Source organism: Pongo abelii, chromosome X (genome assembly GCF_028885655.2).
Source record: "Pongo abelii isolate AG06213 chromosome X, NHGRI_mPonAbe1-v2.0_pri, whole genome shotgun sequence".
NCBI lineage: Eukaryota > Metazoa > Chordata > Mammalia > Primates > Hominidae > Pongo > Pongo abelii.
In genome coordinates, this window is record NC_072008.2 from 89,991,900 (window position 1) to 90,006,368 (window position 14,469).

At 35.2% G+C, this 14,469-nt stretch overlaps 1 protein-coding gene across 6 annotated transcripts in view; it reads right to left on the minus strand.

Moving 5' to 3' along the window:
- Positions 1-14,132, minus strand: part of HDX (highly divergent homeobox) — a 188,735-nt gene extending 174,603 nt beyond the window's left edge. For 5 of the 6 annotated variants that reach the window (XR_008518111.2, XM_054544792.2, XM_054544794.2 and 2 more), the window contains exon 1: positions 13,830-14,005. The gene's annotated coding sequence lies outside the window, so the exon portion shown is untranslated. Of the gene's footprint in view, positions 1-13,829 lie in introns of all 6 variants that reach the window. The other variant, XM_002831850.6, reaches the window with a different exon arrangement.
- Positions 14,133-14,469: the final 337 nt, after the last annotated feature.

A 14,469-nucleotide genomic window follows, 5' to 3' on the forward strand; every position in this document is an offset into this window, starting at 1 on the left:
TTTTTCTTGGCATTTTAATTTTCTTGGCCACAAAAATAAATGCTTCATGTTTAATTGTATAGTCTCTAGTTGTTCTGCATAATATGGTATGAAGACATATGAAGATTCCCCAGTTGCCACTATACTTCCATTTCTAAGATATTTTGGGAAATTAGTCATTCTGGAAAGCTAAAGTGTATACTCCTTTGAGCAATAAAACTTTATTTTTCATAAGTTTTCATCTTAGATGAAAATATTTCTGAACTACCTTATTCACTCCCTTGAGTTTTTAAACAGGGAATAGAAAAATAAAGTGTTTTTATAAGACTGGGTCATCATTATAAAGATAATTTAATAAATGGTGTTCTAATAATTGTGATACGGTGTCTGTCTCTTCATTAAAACACATTAAATTTTTGCATATCCTTTTTATAGTTTCTCTTTTACTCTCCTCATCTGTCATCGTTTGTCATGCTGTCAGTGGGCTTGCCTTTAGCAATTCCCTCTCACTCTTAATATGCCGGGTTTTGTTGTTTTTCATTAGTTTGTTTTTTCTAATCTGGTAAAAGACCAGAATTTTCAGGAAAGGCCTGAGAGGTTTACTCGTGACTCTATCATTTGGGCCTTACCTTGTAGATTTTGTGACACTTATTTTCTTGGATTTGCTGGAGGAATGATATATGTGAAGGATTACTACTGTGCCCTTTTACTCTAGTGATGATCTATAGTAGTTAAAATGGCTATTTTATTTCACACATTATGAACTGAGCAGTAGTGGAATAGAAAGTTGGATTAAAATCAACCCCTCGACCATGTGGATATATGGTTGTGGTGAAGTACAATTTATGGCACTAATTATTTAGTAAACAAAACAACTGCTATCTTTTGCTTAATATTTAGTAAATAAGGCAAATAAAAACATTAGATGAAATATTAAATTATTCTTAACACAGAGCAAGCGGGGCTTTGGTTGGCAGAAGGAGAGAGTTGTTGTAGAGGTTGGGGACTCTTGGATAGAACAAACTTTGGTATTCCACTCCCAGGTCAGTCTGTCAATTTTTGTGTACCAATGATAGACAAAGGGAAACCAGTGGGCCAAGTTCACCTCTGCTGATTTTACAAAGAGTTTTAAACTCAACTATCTATACAATGCAAGATAATCTGCTTTGCTCTGCCTTAACCAATCAGGCAGACCTAAGTGTATGGCAGAGGGAGAGAGTTCCCTCTCTGTCTCACATACTATAAGCTTCTGTATTACAGGAAGCAAATTTTCATCTTTTTGATTAACCAGCTTCTAAAGCAATGCCTTGGACATAATAAGTGCTCAAATGAGTTAAAGTATTACCTCCACTTCTGTGTCCTAAAAAACTTTTGCATAGATTTGATATTATTTCTTTCTTAAATGCTTTGTAGCATTAATGAGTAAAGCAATTTGGGTCTGAAGATTTCTTTTAAGGAAGATTTTAATTAAAAAATTCAATTTCTCTAATTAAATATAAAATATTAAGTTACTGTTTTTCTTTTACAATTAATTTTAGTAATTTCCAACTTTTAAGAAATTGGTCCATTCCTTTAAGTTACGGAATGTATAGTCATATAGGTTAACTTTGTGAGTATACTGTTTAATGTCTGTACAGTCTATTGTGGCACATTCTCCCTCATGATATTGGCAATTTGTGTCCTCTCTCCTTTTTTTTTCTCTAAAATCTAACATTTGGTTTCATTGCATTTGTTCATTGCTTTTCTGTTTTCTATATCAATTATTTATGCTCTTAGCATTATCATTTCCTCTTTATCCTTGTTTTGAGTTTAATTTGCTCTTCTACTAGTATTTTGTTAAAGTGACCCTCAAGTAATAGATTTCAAGTTTTCTACGTATCCACTAAATTATCCTTTTATTTCTCCTCTACTGGCCTTTGTGCTATTATTGCTACACATTTTGCTTTTACAAATGCTACTAAATCCCAAATAAGTTGTTATTTTAAAAATTAAACAGTTATTGCTTAAAATGATTTTGTAAATTAAAAGATCTTTCATTTATACCCACATATTTACTATTTCCAGTACTCTCCTTTCCATTATGTATGTTAAAATTTCAATTTGGTATTACTTTTCTTCTGTGTGATGATTTCCTTTAACAGTTTTGATAATGTATATCTGCTAGTGATGTATTTTATACTTTGGTATGAGTGGAAGAACTTTTTTTTAAAATTTATTTATTATTATTATTTTTAAATTTTATTGTTATTATACTTTAAGTTTTAGGGTACGTGTGCACAACGTGCAGGTTTGTTACATATGTATACTTTTATATTGCTTTTTTTATATATAAAATTCTAAGTTAACTTCTTTTTTTCTTTTGGCACATTAAGAATGTTGCCCCATTGTTTTCTGTGTTGCACTGTTTCCATGAGATATATCCTACCGTTGTCATATTTGTTCTCCTATACATAAAGTGCAGTTATTTTCTCTGGCTGCATTTAAGATTTTCTCTTTTCTATGAATTTCAATTATTAGATTATGAAATACCTTGGTGCTATTTTCTTCATCGTTCTTATTCGTGGGATTTCTTGAGCTTCTTGGGTATGTAGGTTCATAGATTTCATCAAATTTGTAAAATTTTCAACTGTTCATTTTTAGATAATTTTCTTCTACTTCTCACCTTCTGTGACTCAAAAAATATGGATGGTAGGTTGAATGACATTGGCTCACAATTCATTGTTGCTCCATTCATTTATTTCTCATATTTTTCTCTCTACTTTTCATTTTGAATACTTTTTATTTGTACGTATTAAAGTTCACTATTTTTTTCTTCTGCAGTAGCTAATCTGCTGTTAAAACTATCCAGTGCATTTGCCATTTCATATGCTATATTTTGTCTCTAGAATTTCAATCAATGTGGATCTTTTAAAAAAATCTATTTTGTTCTAATCTTGCTTGTGCTTTCTGTTACCTTATTGAACATATGGAATGCAGAAATAATAGCTGTTTTTTTAACGTTGTTCTCTACTAATTTCACACCCTTTTTTAATTCTGTTTTTCTTATTGCTTTCTCACGGGAATATGGGTTGTATATTTTCCTATGTGTTTGCATGCTTGGTAATTTTTCATTTAACATCAGATATTATGAATCTTGTTGTTGGGTACTGTCTGTTTTTGTAGTATTTGAATATGTTTGCCTTTGTTTGGGGATACATTTAAGTTACTAGGAATTGGTTTGGTTCTTTTGAAGTTTGCTTTTGTCAGGCAAATCTAGAATTGCCTTTATTCTAGATCTAATTTGCTCCATTACCCTGGCAATACCCTTGTGAGGACTTTCTTAAATGCCTCTTGAAATATGATGTTTTCCAATCTGGCTAGTGAGAACATAACCATTCCTGGTCCTCCGTGAGTTCTGAGGATTGATTTGCCTGTTCCTTTATTGTGGTTCTTTCTCTGTCCTCATCAGTTTCATCACACACTTGAGCTGATCATTATTCAGAAACTTGAAGGGTCCCTCTGCAGATCTCTGAAGCTCTCTCCATATGCAGTTTTCTCCTTCACTGTGCAATGTTCTCTGCAGTACACTGTTCCTCAAGTTGTAGGCACCCTTGTGCTTTCTGAACTCTGAACTATGTCTTCTCAACTCAGAGAGACTCCTAGCCTTTTTGGGCTCCTTTCATCTGAGCTATTGTCTGGAAATTTTCCCAAGGCAGTAAGTTGGGACATTCATAGGGCTCATCTTGTCTCCCTTCTCTCAAGAATCATGGTCCTGTGCTGCCTTTTGCCAAAGGTCTAAAATTCATTATTTTCTATTTTTTTCTGTTTTTTTGTTTGTTTGTTTGTTTGTGTTTAGATATTTAAGGTAAAAGAGGAAATCCTGTTACTGTTACTTCATCATTGCTATAAGCAGAAATTCAGGTGACCTTTTGGAGTGGTGGAGTGGGAATGCTTTAGGAGTCTGGATACCTCCATCCTATTAAGCTCTTAAGCTTCATTACTTGCTAGTCTTGTGACTTTAGCAGAGATAATTGACCTCTGGAACCTCAGTTCCTTCATCTGGAAAATGGGACTGTAAAACCTGTCCTATTCTTCTTCAAATGATGTGTCATCTTCATTAAAATACTTAATAAACTGTAATGTGCTACGTCAAGCCTATTTTTGTTAATAGTTAACATGTCATCAACTGGCCATCAGTACTGGGAATAACTCTTTTAACGTACATCAATCCACTCCTACACAATTTATATATGAACCTCAAATGAAGGATATGTACATTATGATATTATAATGGCAAAAAGAAGACTGATCCTGAGATCCCTGTCTATGCAATAAGAGTTTAATCTTTCAAAATGTTTAAGAATGTGAAAGTTAAGCACAACAAATAGCATGGTGTCCCCATATGCCTGGAAGCCACTCCAGAATTTTTTAGTATAAATTTAATATTACAAAAAGCTTTTTTTTTTTTTTTTTTTTTTTTCTGAGACGGAGTTTCACTCTTGTTGCCCAGGCTGAAGTGCAATGGCACGATCTTGGCTCACTGCAGCCTCCACCTCCTGGGTTCAAGCAATTCTCCTGCCTCAGCCTCCGAGTAGCTAAGATTACAGGCACTGGCCACCATGCCTGGCTAATTTTTGTATTTTAGTAGAGATGGGGATTCACCTCTCTATTTACTTTATTTTAAAATCATCTTGCCAAAGTTTTTAGATATTGCAAAAAATAAATTCCAGCATCTTCAAAGCATAAAGTCTAGTGACAGACATCTGTTTATCCTCATACTATGAGAGTATATTATCTGTTTATTAAGCTATAATTTACTGAAATGTATTGTACACATCTCTTATCTTTCTTTTTAGAGATAAAATTGACTTATATTGCTTAGGTGAAAATAGAAACAAAAGGAGATTTTAATAAAAACTTATCATATGACTTTCTCAGGGCACAAAGAAATTGTTCACTGACCTCACTTTAAAACACACTTAAAATTATGTAATTAATATTCAGTTTTGCCAGCTACATAAAACATATTCATAGTGACATGAACACAGATTGCAAGAAAATTTTATGTACACATACTCCACATAAATATATGAAAATATAAAGGGACATATATGTCTATAGCTACATCCCTAACGACTAAATTCTAAAGAAAGTTTCTACCAAACAAATGCATTAGCAAGTAAATGTACTGGATCTCAGAATGTTTAATCAATGATAAAAATGTATTAGCCTTTAATGACACTTGCTTTATTCACATGGTAATGTGTTCAAATAATATACACCTAAAACTATAAGTACCTAATCATACCATCAGATATCAGAAAGAATAAATACCTAGTATTTGATAGCACAACAGGGTGACTATAGTCAAAATAATTTAATTGTATATTTTAAAATAACTAAAAAAGTATAACTGAATTGTTTGTAACACAAAGGATAAACGCTTAAGGGAATGGATAGCCCATTTTCCATGATGTGATTATTATGCACTGCACGCTTGTATCAAAATATCTCATGTACCCCATAAATGTGTACACCTACTATGTACCCACAAAAGTTAAAAATAAAAAAATTAAAAATACTGAAAAAAAGTAAAAAGATCAATTTCAAATGGATAAACAGCTGAATGACAAAAACATAAATAGGGACTCAACTGAATGACTATTTCCTTTGGCTCTGTTTTTATGCAATCCCACATGCATCCATCCATACAGAATATATGACAGTGATATATGGCACTAATGGCCAGTGATATACAGTGTCTCCTAATGAGCTAAGTAGTACCTTGATTCATTCATATTCGTTGAGTAAAAATTTTGTTTCAATAAATTGTGTTTCTTTGTACATTTCTAGCCCTAAAAAATGTGCAGGTAAATCACTTCTATGTTTCACTGGAGAGTGTTTGTACTGCCACAACCATTGAAAACTAACATTTCACAATCTTGCAAATCACAGTCTTGTTAATACTTTTAAAATGTAGGTTGTATTTTAACTTACTAATGAGGGAAGTACACAAAGAGATAGACTATTTAATTATCTTATAACTCTCATTCCTGATTTTACATCAACCTGCACAAATTTAGGGGAAAAAGATTTAGGCACACATTAGAGGTTAGGGGGATATCCCTCAAAGTACACCATCAAGTGGTAAGTAGGTAACATTATATAAACATACACATATATAGTGTAGAAACAACATACAAACACACATGTATATAGACAATAAAAATGTGAAAGCATAAATTTATCCCCATCGAGAAAAGGAAACTCTTGTACAACTTTGGTGGCGATTTAAATTAGTACAGTCATTATGGAAAACAGTATAGAGGTCCCTAAAAAATTAAAAATAGAACTCCTACCACATATGATCCAGCAATCCCACTTCTCAATATATAGCCAAAGGAAATAAAATCAGTATCTTGAAGATATATCTGCACTCCCATGTTTACTCACTGCAGTATTATTCACAGTAGCCAAGATATGGAGTCAACCTAAGTGTCTATCAACAGATGAATGGATAAAGAAAATGTGGCATATATAAAAAATGGAATACCATTCAGCGTTGACAAAGAAAAAATAATCTTGTAATTTGCAACTACATAGGTGAACCTCGAGGACTTTATATTAAGTGAAATAAGCCAGGCACAGAAAGACAAATACTGCATGATCTCACATATGTGGAATCTAAAAAAATAAGTCAAATTCATAGAAGCAGAGAGTAGAATGGTAGTTATCAAGGCTGGAGAACAGTGAGGGATTGGGTAGATGTTGATCAAGGAATACAAAATTTTAGTTAGACAGGAAGAATAAGTTCAAGAGATCTATTGTATGACATGGTGACTACAGTTAATAACAATGTATTGGATACTTGAAAATTGCTAAGAGAGTAGATTTTACATGTTTTCACTACAAAATAAGTTTGTGAGGTAACTGATATGTTATTAGCTTGATTTAGCTGTTCCACAATGTGTACATATATCCAATCATCATGTTACACACTATAAACATATATATTTTTGTCAATCAAATAATGAAGGATTATCCCTACAAATACTTTAAAGAGTAAGAAAATGCATAGTGTAATCATGCTCAAGACTTCTTGTCAAAAAAATAAAAATAAAGAAATTGCATAATGACTTAACAGTCTCATAGAGTAGAATCCCAAATCTGATAGCCACAGGTAAAACTCCTCCTTTATTCTTCAAATGAAAAAAATAAAACAAAAACAAAAGATACTTAAGGCAGAATATCTCAAACAGAGATCCAAAGATAGATTTTGTCAGTGTAGGAAAAATTTTGGTTTTGTTTTTGGGGGTAGCATCTAAAAGTTGGAAAAGCCAAGGAAACAAAACCTTCTCTACAGTTGCCAAAAAGGAAAGTACTGCTGACACATTTATTTTAACCCAATAAGACCCATTCAGACTTGTGCTTTCTGGAACCATAAGATAATAAATTTGGATTGTTCTAGGGCAATAATTTTGTGGTGATATATTATGGCAGCAAACAGACAACATACCATTCCCCTTGAGGATGTTGGTGACAGTGAACCTAATACAACTATATTCTTCTGTAACACTCTGTTGAAAAGTCAAGTAATTAGGATAAATATCATTTCAATGGTAAAGCCATTGCTATCACCAATGTGAGTGGATATACTCAGAGGCTTATCGATTTTACCTATGACATTGGTGTAGTTTTTTTCTCTTAATGATACAATGTATACTTCAGAATGGAACAAAGCTTATCTGTATTTGTCATACAATATATAATGGAGAATGCTTAGATTGCATATTTCTTTACAAATGCGAAAACAGACAAAAGAAAATTCAGGTTTTTGTTTCTATGACCACCAGCTCTTAAAAGTCTCTGTTGTACAGGAGTAAGATTTCACTTTACTTCAGTGCTTCTCAGACATTACTATACATATTAGTAACTGGGAGGTCTTGTTAAAATGCAGATTCTGATTCAGTATATCTAGTGTGGGGCCAGAGATTTTGCAGTTTCTAAGCATCTCCCAGGTGATGTTCATGCTACCACTCTATGGAACACACTTTGAATAGCAAGGGAGGGATTCAACAATCCCTACCTGAGGCTCCATATCACAAACAATACTGAATTCAAAATGTTTCTCTCTGCATTCAGTATTACTAGTTAGGAGAAGAAAAATAATCTCAAACTGACTTCCAGCATCTTTTAACCATTTATTAGTGATGGAAGTGAGCCTAAATAAAATGTCTGACTCATTACTTTAGTAACTAACATATATATTCAAAAATAAATTCATGTGGCTATACTTTTGTCTTAGAATAATGAGGAGAAGTCAAGACTGAGCGTTCTAATACCTAATGTAATATTTCCCACTATTACAGAATATATTTCTTCTTCCACATTTTACAATGCCTGGATCTCTTCCAATTGTTGCTTTGTTGAGAGGTGATATGGTTTGACTCTGTGTCCCCACTCAACTCTCATCTGGAATTGTAATTCCCACATGTGGAGGGAGTAACCTGATGGAAGATGACTGGATCACGGGGGCGGTTTCCCCCATGCTGTTCTCATGATCATGAGTAAAATGGTGTAAAAGTGTTTGGAAGTTCCCACCTCGGTCTTTCTCTCTCCTGCTGCCATGTAAGACGTGCCTTGCATTTCTTTCAACTTCCACCATGATTGCAAATTTCCTGAGGCCTCCCCAGCCATGTGGAACTGTGAGTCAGTTAAATATCTTTCTTTATAAATTACCCAGTCTTGAGAAGTTCTTTATAGCAGTGTGGAAACAGATTAGTACAAGGGGATTTCAACACAACAAATTTTCGGTCTATGAAAGGGCAAAACTATTTTGAAAATGCATCTCAGATAATTACTTTCTTAAATGGCACAGCTATTCCATCCATAAAACATACAATAGGTACATTAAGCTAGCCAAATAAGAAAATATTGAATCATTAAATTAGTGTATTAGAAAAGTTATATAATAATATAATCTATGTTTTAATAAAATCCACTCACGAAGTGCTTTCAACATTGGTTGGTTTGACAGTAAGAAAGAATATGGGTCTATGTGCCTTCTGCCAGTGAAGCCATTGGAGGTCAGCACAATGAGCCTTTTCCCCTTAACTTCAGCCTTTATTTATTTAAAAAATGTCATCTCCACTAAGAAAAAAAAAGGAAAATATTACAGGTATTAGAGGTTCAGAAGGAGAAAAGAAACTAGGGGAAAATATACATGTTATATGAGTGTGTTTGTGTGTGTGTGTGTGTGTATGAATTTACGTATACGTGTGTGTGTGTGTGTATATATATATACACATAAATTTTTTGAAAAACAATGAAGACAGGCCTCACTGTAGCTCCTTAACTTATACCTAGTAGCTTAACAGTTGAGCATACAGTGTCTAGAATAACACCTGCCCTCAAATCCTGGCTTTGCCACTTAACAGTATATGACCTTGCATGAGCACCATACACTAATATTTGCCTAATAACAAAAGTGCTTAGTGGGAGTATATAAGCCACATGTTTGCATGACTGTTTTTAGAAGCTTGAAAGAAACTGTCCCTAACTCCAAGGGAAAAGAGGCTAAGGAGATAGTTTGCTAAATTTTGCCACCCTGACAATAATAGCCTTAAAGATTCTAAGGATCAACCCAAATGCACATATGTCTAGTTGTGAAACAATAGGAGACCTTTTGTGAAACAAAAGGTAAGACAGACATTGTTCTAGATTTCTTTACAGATGGAAGATGTAAGGTGAAGCATTTAATTGCCTAACAGTATAATTTCATGTATCCAGTTGCCTTATACCTAGGTCTCTGGTTTAATCCAGGCAATTTTGCTACTAGTTGGTGCAAGAATGACCCCATTTGGATAGACAGGTTTCAACTTATTTCCTTAAAATTTTATGCAGACTGGAAAGGTATTAGGATATCAGTGATAGCTTCTGAATATGCCAGCGTCTCAAGCTCCCTTCCTAAGCATAATATATCTCTAGAATTATCAATATTTGCTCCCAAACTAGTGTACCTAAATATAGTGTACTCAATGCAAGTATATTAAGAAAACATCAATTTCAGTTTTAGCTCACTGACTCCAAAATAAAATAAAAATCAATAATTCAAATTTTATTTATTCTGTTGGAGATTACACTATAAAAATATAATTCCCTCTAGAAGTATGATACAATTTTAAAAGCAGAAGGAAATAAATGTTTTTAAAATGTATTTTATGCAAATTTTCATGCTATATTTTTTCAATCAAGACTGAGAGAGTGTGTTTTAATAAAATATCTAAAACAAATAAGTATTTGTAAGTATACACCATTTATTTGGGTAATCTTACAAATCTCTAACTTTGTAGAAGTAATATGGTGTTTATGGAATGCACGCGCACACACACACACACACACACACACACACGTCTCAGATTCCAGAGATTTAGATCCTAGCTAAAGCTCTAGCCAAAAGTTCATTATATTGACCTTAGTCAAGCATAACTTGGTGATTAGAAGTCAAACCCGTGATTAGGTCTTGACTGTGACATATAGTAGCTGTGTGGTCCTGGGAAAATCCACTGCTTTGAAAGATGTTTTCTCATTTGTAAAATGGGAAATAATACTATACACTCTTTCATATAGATTTTGTGATGTTTAAATGTAATAAGATATATAAAGTTTTTAGCACAATGCCTGGTACTAAGTGCTTAATAACTATTAGTGTTTATTAATGCTAGTAAAGTACCTCACTTCTTTGGGCTTCAGATTATTTACTTGTAAAATAAGGGGATTGGCTTATCACTATAAAATCTCTCCCAACTTAAACTCTACAACTTAAATGAGAAAACCCAATGTCATCCTCCCAGATAGAAATTGTAAAACAAGCCTTAAAAAACACATGTCACACTCATTTTTTTTTCATATTTTATTTTGGGCTCTCTAAACTTAACAGCATATTTCTAAGCACCACATTCTATCCAGAGTTGCTTAAGTTTGATCAGTTTTCTCTATTGGTCTATGTGTAAATGTCTAGGAAAGTCTCAACTACTATGAAAGCTGGCTATAAGCTAAAACAGCTTTGAGGAGTTTCATATAATGTAGGTAATCAGAGAAAAGGTCAAAGGATTTTCCCTTATAATGAATAACATTCATGGTTTACTTACAATTATCTACAATAATGATGTTCTAATTTACAGGTTAAAACACCCTTCAGACTGCTTTTAATCTATGTTTCTAAGTCAAAAACCTTTATGTGATATTGAGATGGTATCTCAAAGTGAGGCAGGAGCCAAAGTGAAATATGTGAAAAACCTCTGTATTAAACCATAATCACACTGTCATTCAAGTAAAACTTGAGCTCTGCAGAACAATGCAATTTGAAGCCTAAAGGATAGGAAAGTGACAACCAATATATAATAGCAATTGTAACAACCATCACAAAGGTCATCTCTGATTCAAGAGATGTACACATGAAAACTATCAGGAATAGTCAATATAAGATAGCAATTGTAGATAAAATGTAATAAAAAGTGAGTAATTTGTATATTTTTAAAGATACATGATACAATGTCACCAAAGAGAAGTGTAGAACAATGGAATACCTCTTTGGTATTTTTCAAACTGAGAAAATTACAGACAGAACCTCTTCTGGGATAGTGTTCCCTCCCTTGATCTTGTTTAAGAGGACATGACATATTTGAAGGCCACCCAGTAAATAGAGATCTCTGTAATTCCTTTCCTCTGACTTAAATTCAGGTTTATTTAGTCATTGGAGGGTCTCTTGCCTGACCAGTGATGAATAAGCTTTCACATGTATACAGTTCTCTCTATAAAAATACTGCTTCATTTCCCAGGAAATTGTTTTCTAGGGGAAAAAGAAGAACATATATGGCTACAGCTATTTTGATTATTCAGTTAGGTGCTATGGGCAGATAATAAAGAAATAGATGGCATGGACCCAACCCTTAAGGAAGGGTTTAAAATCCAGTTGAGGATTCCAGTCTAACACACACACACACACACACAACAACAACAACAACAATAACAAAGGAGACAATACAAAGCAGCCTACAAGCAAGTGACAAAGACAATAATTGATGTGGGAATTCTAGGAAAAGTGAGGTCAGTAACATTTGCGTTAGATTAATTTGGAAGGCACTTGTGGAGGCGTGGAATTTGAGTTGAGTTTCCAAAGTGGGTAAGATGTGAATTATGTAGAAGAGAGGACATCCTACATGGAGGGGATAGTAATGGTATAAGGAGCAAAGCTATAAAGGTAGATTGTTCTAACTGAACATTAAAGAGAGTTGTGCACTGAAGAATAAAGGAAAATAAGGCTCCTGCATTACAATGAGGCCAGATTATGAAGTTCTTTGAAATTCGGGTGGAATTAGGCTTGAAACAATAGAAAATAAGGGGCCAAGAATATGTTGGTTAAAGAAAGTGATTTGTTGAAAGAAGTGTTCACAGACCACTAAGGATTTGGGGCACAGGTGAAGACTGCCTAGGAAGCTCCTACAGTGACTAGATGGGTGCTGATGAGAATTTAGATTGTAAAGGAGGAATGGTGTGAGAAGGCTTTCAAAGGAAAATTTACCAGTACTTGATAATCCCTTAACTGTGAGAAATAGAGAAAAATCCAGATTCCTCTGTAAAATTGTCAGGAGTCTATGATCAGACTGTGGAGGGCAATTAATAACAATACTGTACAATCTATTCATCAATAATAGGCAGGTTGTTCTTCATTGTTCCCCACAACTGCTGAGTAATAAAAGCCTTAATATAAGTAATATAACAGCCTTCCCAATGAAGGGGTGCGGGAAAGGGCTTCTCAAAATAATATTTGACTTCAGTGATTCTAGCAGAGACACAGAGGAAGAAGATGGACTCAGCACCAAACTTGATATGGAGACTAAAGATTTATAACAGATTGTCCCAAGAAGAGAAAAAGACAAGAAAGGAAAATTTCTTACTCTGAGCCTCCACAATGGACTTCATTCTGAACCTTTCCAAAGAATTTAAGGTTCAAAATCATTGGCACCCCAAATCAGAGCTCCTTTAAGATTAAAAGCTAGATTTATTTGAATAATTAGTGTTTATTTTTCCAAACAGTTTCTTATCTGATAAACTTCTATTCCACAAATTCTTCTAGAGTTCATTCCGTTATTCAACATCTAATATCTGGAAATTTAGAACGTGCCTTCTCAAATTTATAAGGCTCATTTTGAAGCTGGATTTACTCAGTAGGCCAGTTTAAACTAAATGGCAGATCCCTCCCCATCAACTGGTGCTTGAAACATCACAAGGCCTGGGATGTTCCCTGGGTCTCTACTTTCCAAATTCAGCACAGAAATGGCTCAGCCCCACCTCTTCCAGTGAAACCGAAACGGCGCCTGTGCAAACTCCAAGCCTATTCTCCTCACAGTGACCCACCCCGCCCCCACCAAGGTGCTAACGCGCAGGCGCTACGCTCTCAGTGCCTTTGAGTAGGGCTGTGAGAAATCTACTGTCCAGTGAAATCTAGAAGTGGTAGAATTCAATCCCCTCCTTTCTTCGGAGGCAGAGGCGCCACTTCCTCCTACTACCCGTCCAGAAGTGCGTCCCAAACATCGCTCTGTCTCCGAGCAAGGTCCTTCGCTCTCTGGCAATCCCCATTGTATCCCTATCCGCAGCTCGTTTCTAATCTCGCTGAGCCGCCAGCCTTCGCTAGGAGGATAGAGGCACTTGGCTCCCTAGGATCCGCACCAGTTTTTTGTCTGCCTGTTTAGGCCATGGAACCTATGGACCCCCCGCCCCCAACCTCGCCCCAAACTAGGAAAAGCATTATCCCGGTGCTTTGCCCTCCCTCCTTCGCCCTTCTCACCCACTCAGTGTTGACTGCTTACCTCGGGTGTGGTGCGGTTACGAAAGGAATCAGCGGAACCCAGATCAGGCCACTGCTGGGGCAGGCGGATTCAGCGAGATTTTTCCTGGGTCTCCACTGCCGCTTCAGACAATGAAATCAGCGTGTCCGATCATCAATTCTCATCATGATCGTGACGTCACAAAAGACAGCGGCCAATGGGAGCCTGCGATCAGCTCAGGACAGTCCCTGGCCTCAGCCCAGAACCCAAGAGTTGGGAGGGGGGAAGAGAGATGGCTGCCTGCAACTGGACTGCCTCTTCCTCGCACAAATCAGCTACATCTACGGCCAGGGCTCTCTATACCTTCCTGAATAGCTGTGAACACCAAGCATCCCTGTGACTATAGTAGTTACATGCCAGCCATTTGAGCAGGTGCTGCCTTGCCTTCCAACTTGACATTGGGTTTTAACAAAATTTTTACATGCTGCCAAAACCAAATGATAGCATAAAGAAATACAGTCCTTTGTGGTCAGTGTTCGATTGACAGGTAAATATTCAGTTTTACTAAAATCAATAAGGTGTCCATCGAGCCTTCAGGATTTTACAGTAAAAGCAAGTGTACTGTTATACGTGACTGGTTGGCTCTGATGACTGAGGAAAGAAACTATGGTTTTTATTCATC